This window comes from Anabrus simplex, chromosome 5 (assembly GCF_040414725.1).
Source record: "Anabrus simplex isolate iqAnaSimp1 chromosome 5, ASM4041472v1, whole genome shotgun sequence".
Taxonomy (NCBI): Eukaryota; Metazoa; Arthropoda; class Insecta; order Orthoptera; family Tettigoniidae; genus Anabrus; species Anabrus simplex.
Window position 1 is genome coordinate 189,026,952 of NC_090269.1, and position 13,141 is coordinate 189,040,092.

The following is a 13,141-nucleotide window of genomic DNA, read 5'->3' on the forward strand; positions in this document are numbered from 1 at the left end:
ACTTTGATTCTTCTCTCTCTCCGTAATGGGGGTTTTTCAATCTTTCCCACTTTCAATTTTCCTATCACAACTCTATGATCTCCACGAAAGGCTTCTTCAGGCATGGCTGAAACATCTAAAAGGTTCTTCCGGTGTTCTTTCTCTATGATTATATAATCAATCGTGGTCTTTGTTTGTCTGTCTCCTCAACCATACCCTGTAATCTTCTGACTGTTCTTCTTCCTAGACCAGGTGTTTCCAAAACTCATTTGGTTCCTCATTCAAAAATCCACCAACAGCTTGCCTTCTGGATTTACATTTTCATATCCAAAGGGCCCTACAACATCTTCCTTTCCTTGTCTTTCCCTTCCAACTTGTGCATTTAGATCTCCCATCAATAGCACTTCCTTATCTTCTATCTCTCTCTCCACTTCCTCTAAGAAGTCCTCTAGATGTTCACCTATGCAATCTGTTTGTGGGGCATACAACTGAAATAGATCTTTCATGCCATTTTCAAACTGGAGTCTCATCACCATCATCCTATCGCTGACGCATTTTGTATATTCCACATATTCTTGGATTTCTTTTCTCAGTATGATAGCCACTCCATTTTTTGCCTCAGGTCCTCCCCTGTATCCTTCTCTCAGGGGACTCTTCCCCGTACCCCTCTTCTTGGTCTCACACAGTCCAAGTATGGCTATATCTTTTTCTATCATGAAGTCGACCAGTTCTTCTGTCTTTCTCGTCAGTGTCAGGATATTTACTGTCGCAATCTTGCTGTAGTTTGGTGCTGGTTGCCCATTTCTCACAGTTCCCCCAGCACCTGAAGAGCTGCATGTCGCTTTTAGCAGGGGACGCCCTAACCTTTTCCGAGGCTCCATATCTGCTTTGTCCATATAGGCTATTGTTACGCACCAAAAATTTTCTTTGATATTCAATAGGATCTCGGATGCCTGTGGGACCAGTCTAATAGTTCTGAATGTTTTACATTTAGTTGCATTTACTTTCTTCGGAATTGGTATTATGACAGATTTATGAAATTCACAGGGCCGGACACCAGCCTCGTAAATTGTTTGGGCAAGCTGGCTGTACGGTTAGGAGCGTGCAGCTATGAGCTTGCATTGAGGAGATAGCGGGTTCAGACCTCACTGTCAGCAGCCCTGAAGATGGTTTTTGGTGGTTTCCTATTTATTTCACACCAGGCAAATGCTGGGGTTGTACCTTAAGACCATGGCCGCTACATCCCACTCCTGACCCTTTCCTATCCTATCATCGCCATAAGACCTATCTGTGTCGGTGCAACGTAAAGCAACATGTGCAAAAAAAATGCTTCGAAATTGTAGAGTAGATTTTCAAGCTGCTTTAGAAAATTCAATTCGAAGGTTGTCAATACCCAGAACTCTCCCATTTTGTAATTTCAGTGCCTCATTAAATTTCTCTCTGGTCACAGGTAACAGATCGTTCTTAGTGTTGATGTGAGAATACTGGGAATCTTCATGTGCAGGGTTGTAATATACTTCTTGATCTTTTCTTCAACAATCCAAAAATTATCATTATCACGGAGAGCATTTGTTAAATTCCTTTTTGGAACGCAGCAGATTTTCTTTACACAATTCACAGCTAAAGAGGTCTTTCCCTGTCCTATGAGACTCTCTTCACTTTCTCTCGAAATGATGGTGATAATTTAAATGTACAAAATATGTTCTTTTGATTGTGAGATTAGTAAACTGCTTAAAATATTTAGTTATAAGATACTGTATAAACAAAAACCAGTTTTGTATGAGGAAGAAAATGAATGATGATGTTATGGGTTTTATGTCCCACTAACTACTTCACGGTTTTTGGAGACGCCGAGCTGTTGGAATTTTGTCCTGCAGGAGTTACTTACTTTCCAGTAAATCTACAGACACAGGGCTGATATATTATACCACCTGCAGATGCCACTGGACTGAGCCAGAATCAAACCAGCCAACCTGAGCTCAGAAAGCCAGCACCGTAAGTCTGAGCCACTCAGCCTGGCTTCCTGAAATGAATCTGACGTTTTTTTGTAAACCAGACAGAAAGCAGACTAATACTCTTTACAGTTGACACATCTTAGTCCTCTGAACTATAGGCATCTGTTTATAGTACCTTATTGATATTGCAGCTGTGTAAACATCACTAATGGTAATATCCCCTTCGGAGTAATGAGTCGGCTGCCATTGGATTAATTTGTGATTTTAAGACACTTGGGCTAATGTATATAACATTAATACAATGATAGAATATTAAACCCTTAAGCAGGAGGCTTGGTATATTCCTGCTCACTCCCAGGTGGGAAGAGATGTCCCCGATTGTTTTTAAGCAAGTAATTAAATATTTTCTTCAATCTTCAAATAAAATAAACCATAAAATGACCTTAAGAGAAATATTATTTGAATAAAGTGCATTTAATTGTTGAAAAATCCTGTCATTTTAATTTTTCAATACTTTTGAACAAGAACATGCTAAGTGCTTCTGCACTGTGATCCTGAGCTTGTTTCTTCCTAATAGTCAAACTTTGGTTTTCGTTTATACTGTACCTTATACCTAAATATTGTAAGCAGTTTACTAATCTCTGCATGGAAAGAAAATGTTTTTGTACAAGTAAATTGCAGAAATGGTTCGTAGTGTAGGTTACTGTAGTCACGTCCTTGTTAGTGAACCATGGGCAACGGGTGAGTGGCCTAGTAAGTGATCCTGAGAGTAGGGATACTAGTTGCTATGGAGTGGGCATCTCGGGACATAATTTGAGTCATGACCCTCCTTGTGCTCAGGCAGCTAGGACTGTACAATCCACCGGTGGTCCCTAACCCATTAGAGAAGAGATCCTCACTGGGACTTTGTGTAAGTTGGGTAGCATCCTGCTCCACAGAATTTACCGAGCTCAGAGCATATTAAGCAAGCCTCGGACCTATGGGAGTACGGGGTTCCAGGTGAGGGACTCCTTGGAAACAACTTGGTGAACAAAATGGAATATGATGGGGAACTATCAATATTAATGGGGCTTGTGAAAGAAATACAGTAGAACTGGGTGAGTCAGCAAAGAGGATACGTCTGGACGTGTTAGAAGTAATCGATATTCATGGGAGGGGAGGTAACAAGGAAGAAATAGGATATAACAAAGTATTCGTAACAGGTGTTGAAAAGGGAAGGGCAGAGTGTGGGGCAGGACTGTTCATCAGGAGTACTATTGCAAGCAACATAGTTTCTATTAGGCATGGAAATGAGCGAATGACGTGGACAATTTAGTTGTTGAAGAAATGAAGACGAGAACAGTCTCTGTATTCACCATGTGAGGAGGGTGCAGATGAGGAAAAAGTTGGCAAGTTTGATGAAGCACTGAGTGACTTCATTGTCAAGGACAACAGCAAGGATAAGTTTCAATGCGAGAGTTGGAAATAGAACTGAGAGATACGACAAAGTGATGGGTAAATGTGGGGAAGAGGTGGAAGCTAATAGGAATGGGAAGCGTTCACTGGACTTCTCTGCTAGTTTGGGATTAGCAGTTACGAATACATTCTTCAAGCATAAGGCTATTTATTCACTGCTATGCATGGGATGTTAGGGCAACCAGATATATAATAACTATATCATAACAGACTTTGAATTCAGAAAATTTGTTAGGAATGTGTGGGTATTCTGGGATTTTTTGATGATGCAGACCACTATCGGATTTGTAGTGCACTATTTGATCTGTAGTAAACTAAATATTTCTAGATCCAGGATAGAGAAAGTGAAGGACAAGGTAATTGGGCCAGCAAGCAGGTTCAGGAGATAGAGAATGGATTGTGTAGTAGGACTGCAACGACTATCAAGGTACGATTTTTCAAACATTTGTCAATTCAATATGCAATTTATGTCATACGAAATCATTGAGACAGGGCGAGTTGACCGTGCGATTAGGAGCGCGCAGCTGTGAGCTTGCATCCGGGAGATACGGGTTCGAACCCCACTGTCGGCAGCCCTGAAGATGGTTTTCCGTGGTTTCCTATTTTCACACCAGGCAAATGCTGGGGCTGTACCTTAATTAAGGCCATGGCCGCTTCCTTCCCATTCCTAGACCTTTCTTGTCCCATCGTCGCCATAAGACCTATCTGTGTCAGTGTGACATAAAGCACATAGCAAAAAAAAAAAAAAAGAAATTGAGGTATTTCATTGATTAGTATACCAGGCAAGTTGGATGAAAATCAGTGTGGTTTCAGACAACAGAGCAGCGTTTTATGTAAATATGGCAAAGAATTTGCTCATTTAGTGTACATCCGCCCAGTGATGCTATCTGTGAAATGTTAGAACTTAGTGATGAAAATGACACATTTGGTGAAGGATCTTCAACCAGTCATAGTTAATCAGTGTGTTTAGAGAATAATGCAGGCCCATGTTCTTCAACATGTGGTGAAGTACGGTTGTTTCCATGTGACTCGAGTGTGAGTGACCAAAGTGCCAAAAGTAGCGCAAAGTGGCCATGATAGTTTCTTGCACACTGAGTGGGGCATTCGTGGATGCAAAAGGGACAGATATGAATAGAGGTGAACTGCAGAACATTACGGAGCCTGAAGAGATGTATAGATATTTCATTAAAAATCAGCTGTGTGACCTTATAGCTGAGCAAATTAATTTTAATGCTCAACAGAAAATCAACTCTCACACAGGCTGCAAAAATGAAAAGAAGTAGGGACAAAGACTGGGTATCTACAAATAAAAATGAAATAAAGCTCTTCTTAGCAATTCTGCTCTTGCAGGGAATAATTCATAAACCTAAACTGATCATTTTCAAGGAATCGTTTGTTGGCTACACCAGTATTTTTTTTTTAATGATGTCCAGAAAAAGGTTCTTTCTCTTTCTGAAGTTTACAAAGTGAAACCCGTTTTCGACAAACTATTATATAAATTTAAAAACTGTTAACATTCCAGATGGTCATATATCTACTACTGTGGAAGGGTCGCTTAGGTTGGAAAGTATTCATTCCGAAGAAGAGATCCCGTTTTGGAATGGAGTCTTCTAGCTGTGCAAGCCAAGCACGGAGTATGTGTGGAACATCTGTTAGAGGAGGTTTGTGGAAAGGACATCTCGGTTCACTAAACCATCTAAAATTGTGTTCACATTAGCTAAAGACCATTTGAATAAGGGATATCTTATTGCTCTGGACAATGGTTACAGTACCCCAGAACTCTTTGATCTATTGAGTAATCTGGACATTGATACTATTGGAACGTATGTCCTAACAGGAAAGGATTTCCTACGGATATCATGGGAAAGAAACTGAAGAAAGTTGAGGTGGTATTTTCTTCCAGGAACAAACTCGTGGCTCTAAAATGGAGAAGAAGAGGGAAGTGTACATGTTGAGCAGCAATCGTGTTGCAGAAATGCCAATGGTATGGGACAAGGAAAGGCGAAACAAAGAAAAAGCTGGTAGTGTGCATCAAATTTAACAATGATTTGCGGGAGCTGATTTATCCGACCAGTACTTGGTAACCTACAGTATCACCAGGAAACAATACCATCACAAGATTTTTTGCCACTTATTGGACATCACTGTGTTCAAGTCATTTGTTTTATAATGTAAGCAGGGTGGGGAAATTCAATCACTTGCAGTTTCGACTGCATATTGTACAGAGTTCTCAGTAAAGCTATGCCAGTCAGAGAGATTAGACCATTACCACCTGACCTGACAGGGCAGTTCTCAGGAAGGCATTTTCCAGACCAAAATTCTCCAAAATACCAGAAAGCACGCCAGCAAGAGGTGGGTGGCCTGTGTTTCGAAAAGAGATGAAAAAATCAGTATTGCTGCAATATCTGTGCCCAGCCCATGTTTCAGAATCTACCATACTGTTTCAGGACAAAGTAGTAAAGACTGAAGTTCACATATAGAGAAATTTTCATTTTGTGGGTCAGTATTGAACTTTGATTAAACCAAAGAAAAATAAGTGAGTTATTCCTCCTTTTCAATACAAATTAAATATTGCTTATTAAATAAACATTTAATGGGACTAGTTTTGACCTATTAAAAGGTCATCTTCAGCCATATCGCATGTAGAATAAAGTATTTGAACACACAGTTGTTTTAAAGATGGTCTTAAAACATGTAAGTTTGAGACTATGAAAAATTATTTATAGAATTTCCTGGAAACACATTTGTTGTAAGAAACGAGTTCACATAGCTGTAGGAATATACAAGAAGAAGTCTTAAAATATTCTTCATAGTAATCAAGAACGTAGTGAACTAATTTCTTACAACAAATGTGTTTTCACGAAATTCTATAAACAATTTTTCATAGTGTCAAACTTATATGTTTTAAGACCATCTTTAAAACAACTGTGTTTCAGATACTTTATTTTATACGCGATATGGCTGAAGATGACCTTTTTAAATAGGTCGAAACTAGTCACATTAAATGTTTATTTAATAAACAATATTTAATTTGTATTGAAAATGTGGAATGACTCGTTTATTATTTTATTTGAAGTTCACATGGTGTAAATAGTGTTTAAAAAATATTAAAGTGTGAAGTGAACATAGGCTATAACAAGAATAAACTTTTGGAGTGCTAAGGCACTGAAGTCCTGGGATATTTTAGCTGGAGGAGCCTGTTTCGGTGAGTGAAGCTTATTAAATTAAGTGTATTGAATTGGTGGATCTTTTACATTTGTATATGAGTGAAGCTTTGAAAATCAAAATTCTCATTTGAATGCCTTGTCAGTGTATCAGTTTTCATTATCTTAAATTATTTTCATTATCAACGTTTATTCTATTATGATACAGTCCACAATATATCAAATGATGTATTCTGTAGGATGGCTAAAATTTTGTGATCTTGCTCTGAGGTCACCTATTAGGTAATAGGAAATGTGGCAGTCCTTGTGTGTTTTTGACTTACTTGACTTAATTCGTGTTGTTCCTTGTGGAACATAGGGCATCAACAAAGCCTCTCCAGGTCTTGCCTTCTTCCATTGCCTCCATGTGTACAGATCTTTGCCACGTTTGTTTGGGCCTTCCTTTCCTTTTACCCTGTGGGTCCCAATCCAGTGTCTCTCTCTCAATGGCTTCATTCCCTTTCCTCAACGTATGCCCTATCCATTTCCATTTCCACTGCTTTATCTGTATGGTCATCTCGGTTTCACCCATCCTCCTCCATAGTTCATGACTGGAGATTACTTCCGGCCAGTAGATGTTTAGAATCTTCCTTAAACAGCGGTTGACAAAGGTCTGCAACTTGGAGGTAATCACTTTAGTCACTTTCCAGATCTCGGACCCATATAGTAGAACAGCCTTGACATTACTTCGGAAAATGCGAAATTTGGTCCTGATAGATATTTTGTTATTCTTCCATACAGGATAGAGCCAAACAAAGGCACCATTTGCTTTTTGTATACGTTGAGAAACATCCTGTACTGCTCCTCCATCTTTGGTAACTACACTGTTCAAGTAGGTGAAACTATCCACATCCTCTATAGTTTCATCACTGAAGACAAATGGGTCTAATTTGTTGGTGTTCATCCTTAGGGCCTTGGTTTTCTTTTTGTTGATTGTTAGTCCCACCTTTTTTCCTTCTTTTACCAAGTCTTCAATTTTTGATTGCATTTCACCATGTGCCTCAGAGAGGAGGCACACATCGTCAGCGAAGTCTAGGTCTTCTAACCTATTAGCCAATCCCCACTGGATACCACGTTTCACAATTCGAGTTACATTCCGCATTACCGCATCAATCACCACCAGGAACATGGTTGGCGAGAGGATACAACCTTGACGTACTCCTGAACGTACAGATATAGGCTCAGATACACAGCCCTCATGAATGACTCTGCAGGTATAATCAAGGTACGTTTCCTGAATGAGGTTGGTAATTTGTGATGGCACTCCATACCGCTTCACTTCCTTCCATATAGCTTCTCTGTTGATCAAATCAAAAGCTTTTTCGAAGTCGATGAACACTGCATAGAGGAGAGATGACCACTCAGCACACTGCTCCAGAATTATCCTCAGGGTGTTTATTTGGTCTACATTGTGTGTTTTTGGTATCCTATAATGTTCTATGAATACAGAGTCATTTTTAGATCCCTTATTCCTCATTTTTCTTTACTTACGCTATTTTAATAATGCGGAAATAGTCGTCGGTAGGTTTTGTCACTGTGGCTGATCTTAGTTTCCATGTCTGCACCCTTTGTCAATAACATATCGTTAACTATCTTGACCACTTTTTCCTGAGATACTTTATAAACTGCAAAAAAAGAAAACATGATTATAAAGTGAGAATAAAATGTTATTTGAATAATAATCTTATTGGCTTTACATACCACTAACTACATTTATCATTTTCGGTGATGCTGAGGTGCAAGATGTTTGTCCTGCAGGAGTTACGGTATGTGCCAGTAAAGTTAGACACAAGGCTGACTTATTTGACCACCTTCAAATACCACCGGAGTGAGCCAGGATCGAACCTGCCAGGTTGGGGTCAGGTCAGTGCCTCAACCATCCGAGCCACTCAGCCTGGCAATGTTATTCGAATAACAAGATATGCAGTTTTTGTTCTCGCATATTAGAAAATTAAAATTGCACCACTTGTCACACTTTTAAAGGCATTGCACATCAATCATTTTTATGCTACCTTGAGCCTAAATAAGAGTTATAATTCACCACAAACTACTCCAAGGTACTTTACTGTTCCCCACGTGGGTGAATTCAAAGAAAATGAGTTCCCCGCTTAAGGTGTTAACACTAATCAGAGGAAAAAGTGGAAGAGGTCTGATATTTTGAAAAATGAATATATTGGCCAAAGAAAGACAAGGGCCACGAAGGGCATGAAATTGAGACTCCTTAGCCCTCTCAATCTAATAGCGTTGGAGTCTGAAAAGAACAAGAGTTGATCAAGGGAGGTTGGATAGAATAGATGAAAGTGAGGAGCCTGGCATGATTAAGTGGAAGCAATGTCAGGACTTGGGTAAAGGCCCTGCAGTCGCCAACCCATGCTTCAAAGTTCTGAGGCCCCTTTAAGTCTCCTCTTATAACAGGCAGGGGAAGTAAGCTACACTTCCCAATCACCTTTGGTATTCATTCAATAATTAAGTGCTTAGTCATCAGTGATGTCTTCCATCCTGTTCTCGAATCCTTTCTGGACACTCTTGACCTTTTCAGACTCCAACGCTACTAGATTGCGAGGGCTAGGGAGGTTTTTTTTTTTTCACACCCTTCATGGCCCTTGCCTTTCTTTGGCCGATATATTCATTTTTCAAAATATCAGACCCCTTCCATTTTTACCTCTGGTTATAGTGTTAACATCTTTCCCTATACTGAAAGGGCAACATCTTATGATCACACACACACATGCACGCACGCACAGTATGCCTCTTACCCGAGCCTACTAGACCATCAGATGTCTGCTCCATTGAGCATGTGGGGAGGCATGATGGAAAGATGCCTGACCCTGGCGGTGACCATAGCCGAGCTATGCCAAACAAACCTTCAGCATTTGTACAACATGTTATCTGCCAGATTAGCTGCTTGGATGGCCACTCAGGGTAGTTATGCTCATTATTAGGATGCATGTGTTTCTGTCACTTTATATTAAATATTCTGTATGTTCATGGGCTCAATGTTTTGATTATTACTGATGCAGGGTTTCTGTGGTTTACAGAGGTGAAAAGGTGCGGGCATAAATGGGTCAAGATAGGACAATCAAAAGATTATTTAAGGCTTTAAAATTATGGTTATATTTCTTCCTCAGCTATCTTTTCTCTTTTCTTTTTTTCAGAAATAAGACTACAAAATTCAGGTACAAAAGAATAAGCTTCGGTAACAATTTTAGAGAATCGAATGACCACAACCTTGAGCTTGAAACTCACTAATTATACATTCTCCAGTGAGCACTGAGGCTCCTTTCAAAAGGAGTCAAGGAGACAACCTTCCAATTTCTTTTACAGAGTATTCAAAATATACAGTGTTTCAAGAACACCTTTTGCTCCACAAAATTATCTAGGAGTCTGGGAGACCATTCTCCACACATTACACCATTACAGACTTCCAAAGGCATCCTTCAACATTAACATTAATTGCTCTATAAATGTGCATTTTCAATAAAATGTCCAGGCCTATCAAAGGCACAACCTACATTTTACAATTCCAGCAGTATTTACTGGCTTACATGGCCAACTCTCTAACATGTTTACACAAAATGAAATAGAATCTACCGGGCCTTTGTGAAGAAAAAAAATAACAGGTCAAGTTACTGGCCCAAAAATCAAAACGATGTGGAGGCAGACACTTTGCACTCCTTGAAATTTGCAATTAAAAGATTAAAACCCTATTTGGGCTTCTGGCCCAAAGTTACAGAGGCTAATCCTATACTACTGAGGTGACTAGATGGAGAAAATTTAAGTTACAAAAGCTACAGACAGAAAACGGTTACAAAGTCATAGTCACCTTTGTCAAGTTGATAGGGAACGTGAGAGGGTGTCACACTCTCTATTCCCGACTTTCGGCTAAGTTTCTTAGGCTTGCTTGAAATTTACATTAGAATATTGAAATTTACATTTTATGAAATTGAAGTTACATTATTAAGTTTTGGAACCTTTCCCTCAAGCTAGCTGTCAAAAACTCTTACTTAAGCCAGGACTGCCATTACCTTGATCTGATGAACATCTCAATGATGAAAGCGGCAACCCCCGCCTCCCCTCACAACCGCACACTTGACTGACGCGATGAATAAGCCAACCTGGTCGAAAAATGTGCCAGCTTTTATACCAGAGAGGAAAGATCCAGAAAACTCTGGGCTAAGGCCCGACACACCCCCAATTTTCAATGGGTAATGAAATAGGTACAAGATGTATGTTATTGGTGGAAAGTGTCCGGCTCCATGGCTAAATGGTTAGCGTGCTGGCCTTTGGTCACAGGAGTCCTGGGTTCGATTCCCGGCAGGGTCGGGAATTTTAACCATAATTGGTTAATTTCACTGGCACTGGGGCTGGGTGTATGTGTCGTCTTCATCATCATTTCATCCTCATCACGACGCGCAGGTCACCTACGGGTGTCAAATCGAAAGACTTGCACCTGGCGAGCCGAACATGTCCTCGGACACTCCCGGCACTAAAAGCCATACGCCATTTCATTGGTGGAAAAATACATATGCAAAATTTCCTGTTGGTCAATATTTGAAGTTGGTGGACAGAGGAAGAAGTGTTGTGAACTTTAACGTACTGAAAACAAGGAATAAACAGTTCAGTTTAGTAAACCTTAAAATAACAAATTACTTTGCAATCTTAGTAGTCCCTCTTCACACTAGAGGGCATAACATAAGTTTTTAGTAGAGACATCTGTTGACAATAGTTTAAATTCCTTGCACAAGTTGTTGCAAGTTTTATATTGAACATGGCATTCTCCAAGGCGGTTCATTTAAATGAACGGGGCGGGTGTACCTTCCAGTACAATTACTATCACCTTCTTTTGGACCAACTTTGGAACAGAGATGCAAATTCCTGTAGGGTGTTCTTAAATTCATTTCCACTAGTGTATGACTGCTGATTTCTGGGGAAACTACAGTTAATCATCCAGTCGATATTATAGATCCAAATGACATTTCAAAGGGGAGGAACAATCTCAGGTAGAGATTCTCTTGCTTGCAATGGAGAACCGTTCAAAATCGTCAACCACTTTAGGTATCTTGGAATTACCCTGCAAACCATTACAATGTCATTTAAGTACCATATTCAGGAAAAAACTGCAGCAGCTACAGGAGCAATTCCAGCCATAAAGAACCTTCCAGCTCTGTCCTTAGCTACAGCTATGAGACTTTTTAGTTCTGTTGGATTAGAACTTATCTGGGAGTGTCTTAAACTTAGGAATTTTGAAGAAATAGAAGGTGTCAAAGCACGCTTCCTTAAGAAAGCACTGAGTGGGAAAATCAGCACCTTTTAGAATGGTTTATATAATAACCAAGGAGACCTTTTATGTTGAGGACCTGAGGAACCATATTGTTCCTGCCATCTACTGAACAATATGCAAAACATCTAGAGAGAAGAGTGGCTAAGAGTAAATAAATAGACATAGACTTCTACACTACAAGCGCCATGTTAAGAAACTGGATGAAGGAATATTAGGAAGTGACACGTCGTGACCCGATACACCATTCACAGCTTTCGTCATAAAATATGCACTACCAAATTGTTTCGCAATCCCAGCGAAAATTGTGTATGTGAGCTATGTAATCAAGAATGTGACAGATATCACCTAACAATGTGTACAAAAAGAACAATGTCATTAACACATTATAGTAAGATGTAATAGTGTTCTGTAGATGTTATCTTTCTGTGGCCTTTTGGCTGCAATACATTCTTATTAAGTTTCATCACAGTTAAGGGCTTTCTCAGTGATTGTGGATTCTCTTCATCAGCTTATTAGCATTTTATACTGTCATACATTGGTTTTTACACTTGCAAATAATTATGTAAAGTTGACATTAACAGAATAATTTAAACTTTCATTAAAAACCAACTGAAGGTATTAAATGTGAATTAACCTCTCAGCATGGGACGACTTTCACTGCCTGGATACCCTGTGCTGTGGGAGGAGTATAGCAGCAAGCATGCTATGAGTGCAGGCTCTTAGTTAATTCGGTGTAAATGACAAGCAGTTCAATGAATTTTACCAAAATGGTCAGTAGGTTATTAGTGCATAAACACAAAAAGTATAATTTATTAGAATTATCTAAGGTCAATGAAGTGGAGGATTCTTCTGAGCTTTCAAATAGGCCCAAATTATGGTTGAACCAAATATAGAAGCAGCTAGAACGTGGGTATTTAGGGAAATGTCTCAATACAGGTTTCTGTAGTATGCTCATTAACATACACATGCAAAAACTACATAAATTTCCTCCACAGTAACCGGTACACATTCATTTACCCTTGATCAGAACAGAAATATCATACCGTGTGACCGCACGCGATGTTGAGCATAAATATCCGTCAATACTATCATCTTTACGAACGCCTTCTGTAATTATCTATGCCTTCTCACACAAACCCACCATCAATAACATTACGGCCGATATTTTCCCGTGTATCAAAAGCAACATCAATGTCATGATCACTACTTTCACGAAACTAAACTTTCCGTGTCATCATTCGGTAAAACATCGTTAATTTTCGAATTGG

General features: G+C 39.4%; 1 protein-coding gene across 2 annotated transcripts in view; it reads left to right on the forward strand.

Moving 5' to 3' along the window:
• The window catches only part of atos (atossa), a 108,979-nt gene that overhangs the window by 87,615 nt on the left and 8,223 nt on the right, over positions 1 to 13,141 (forward strand). The gene's annotated exons all lie outside the window — the stretch shown is intronic.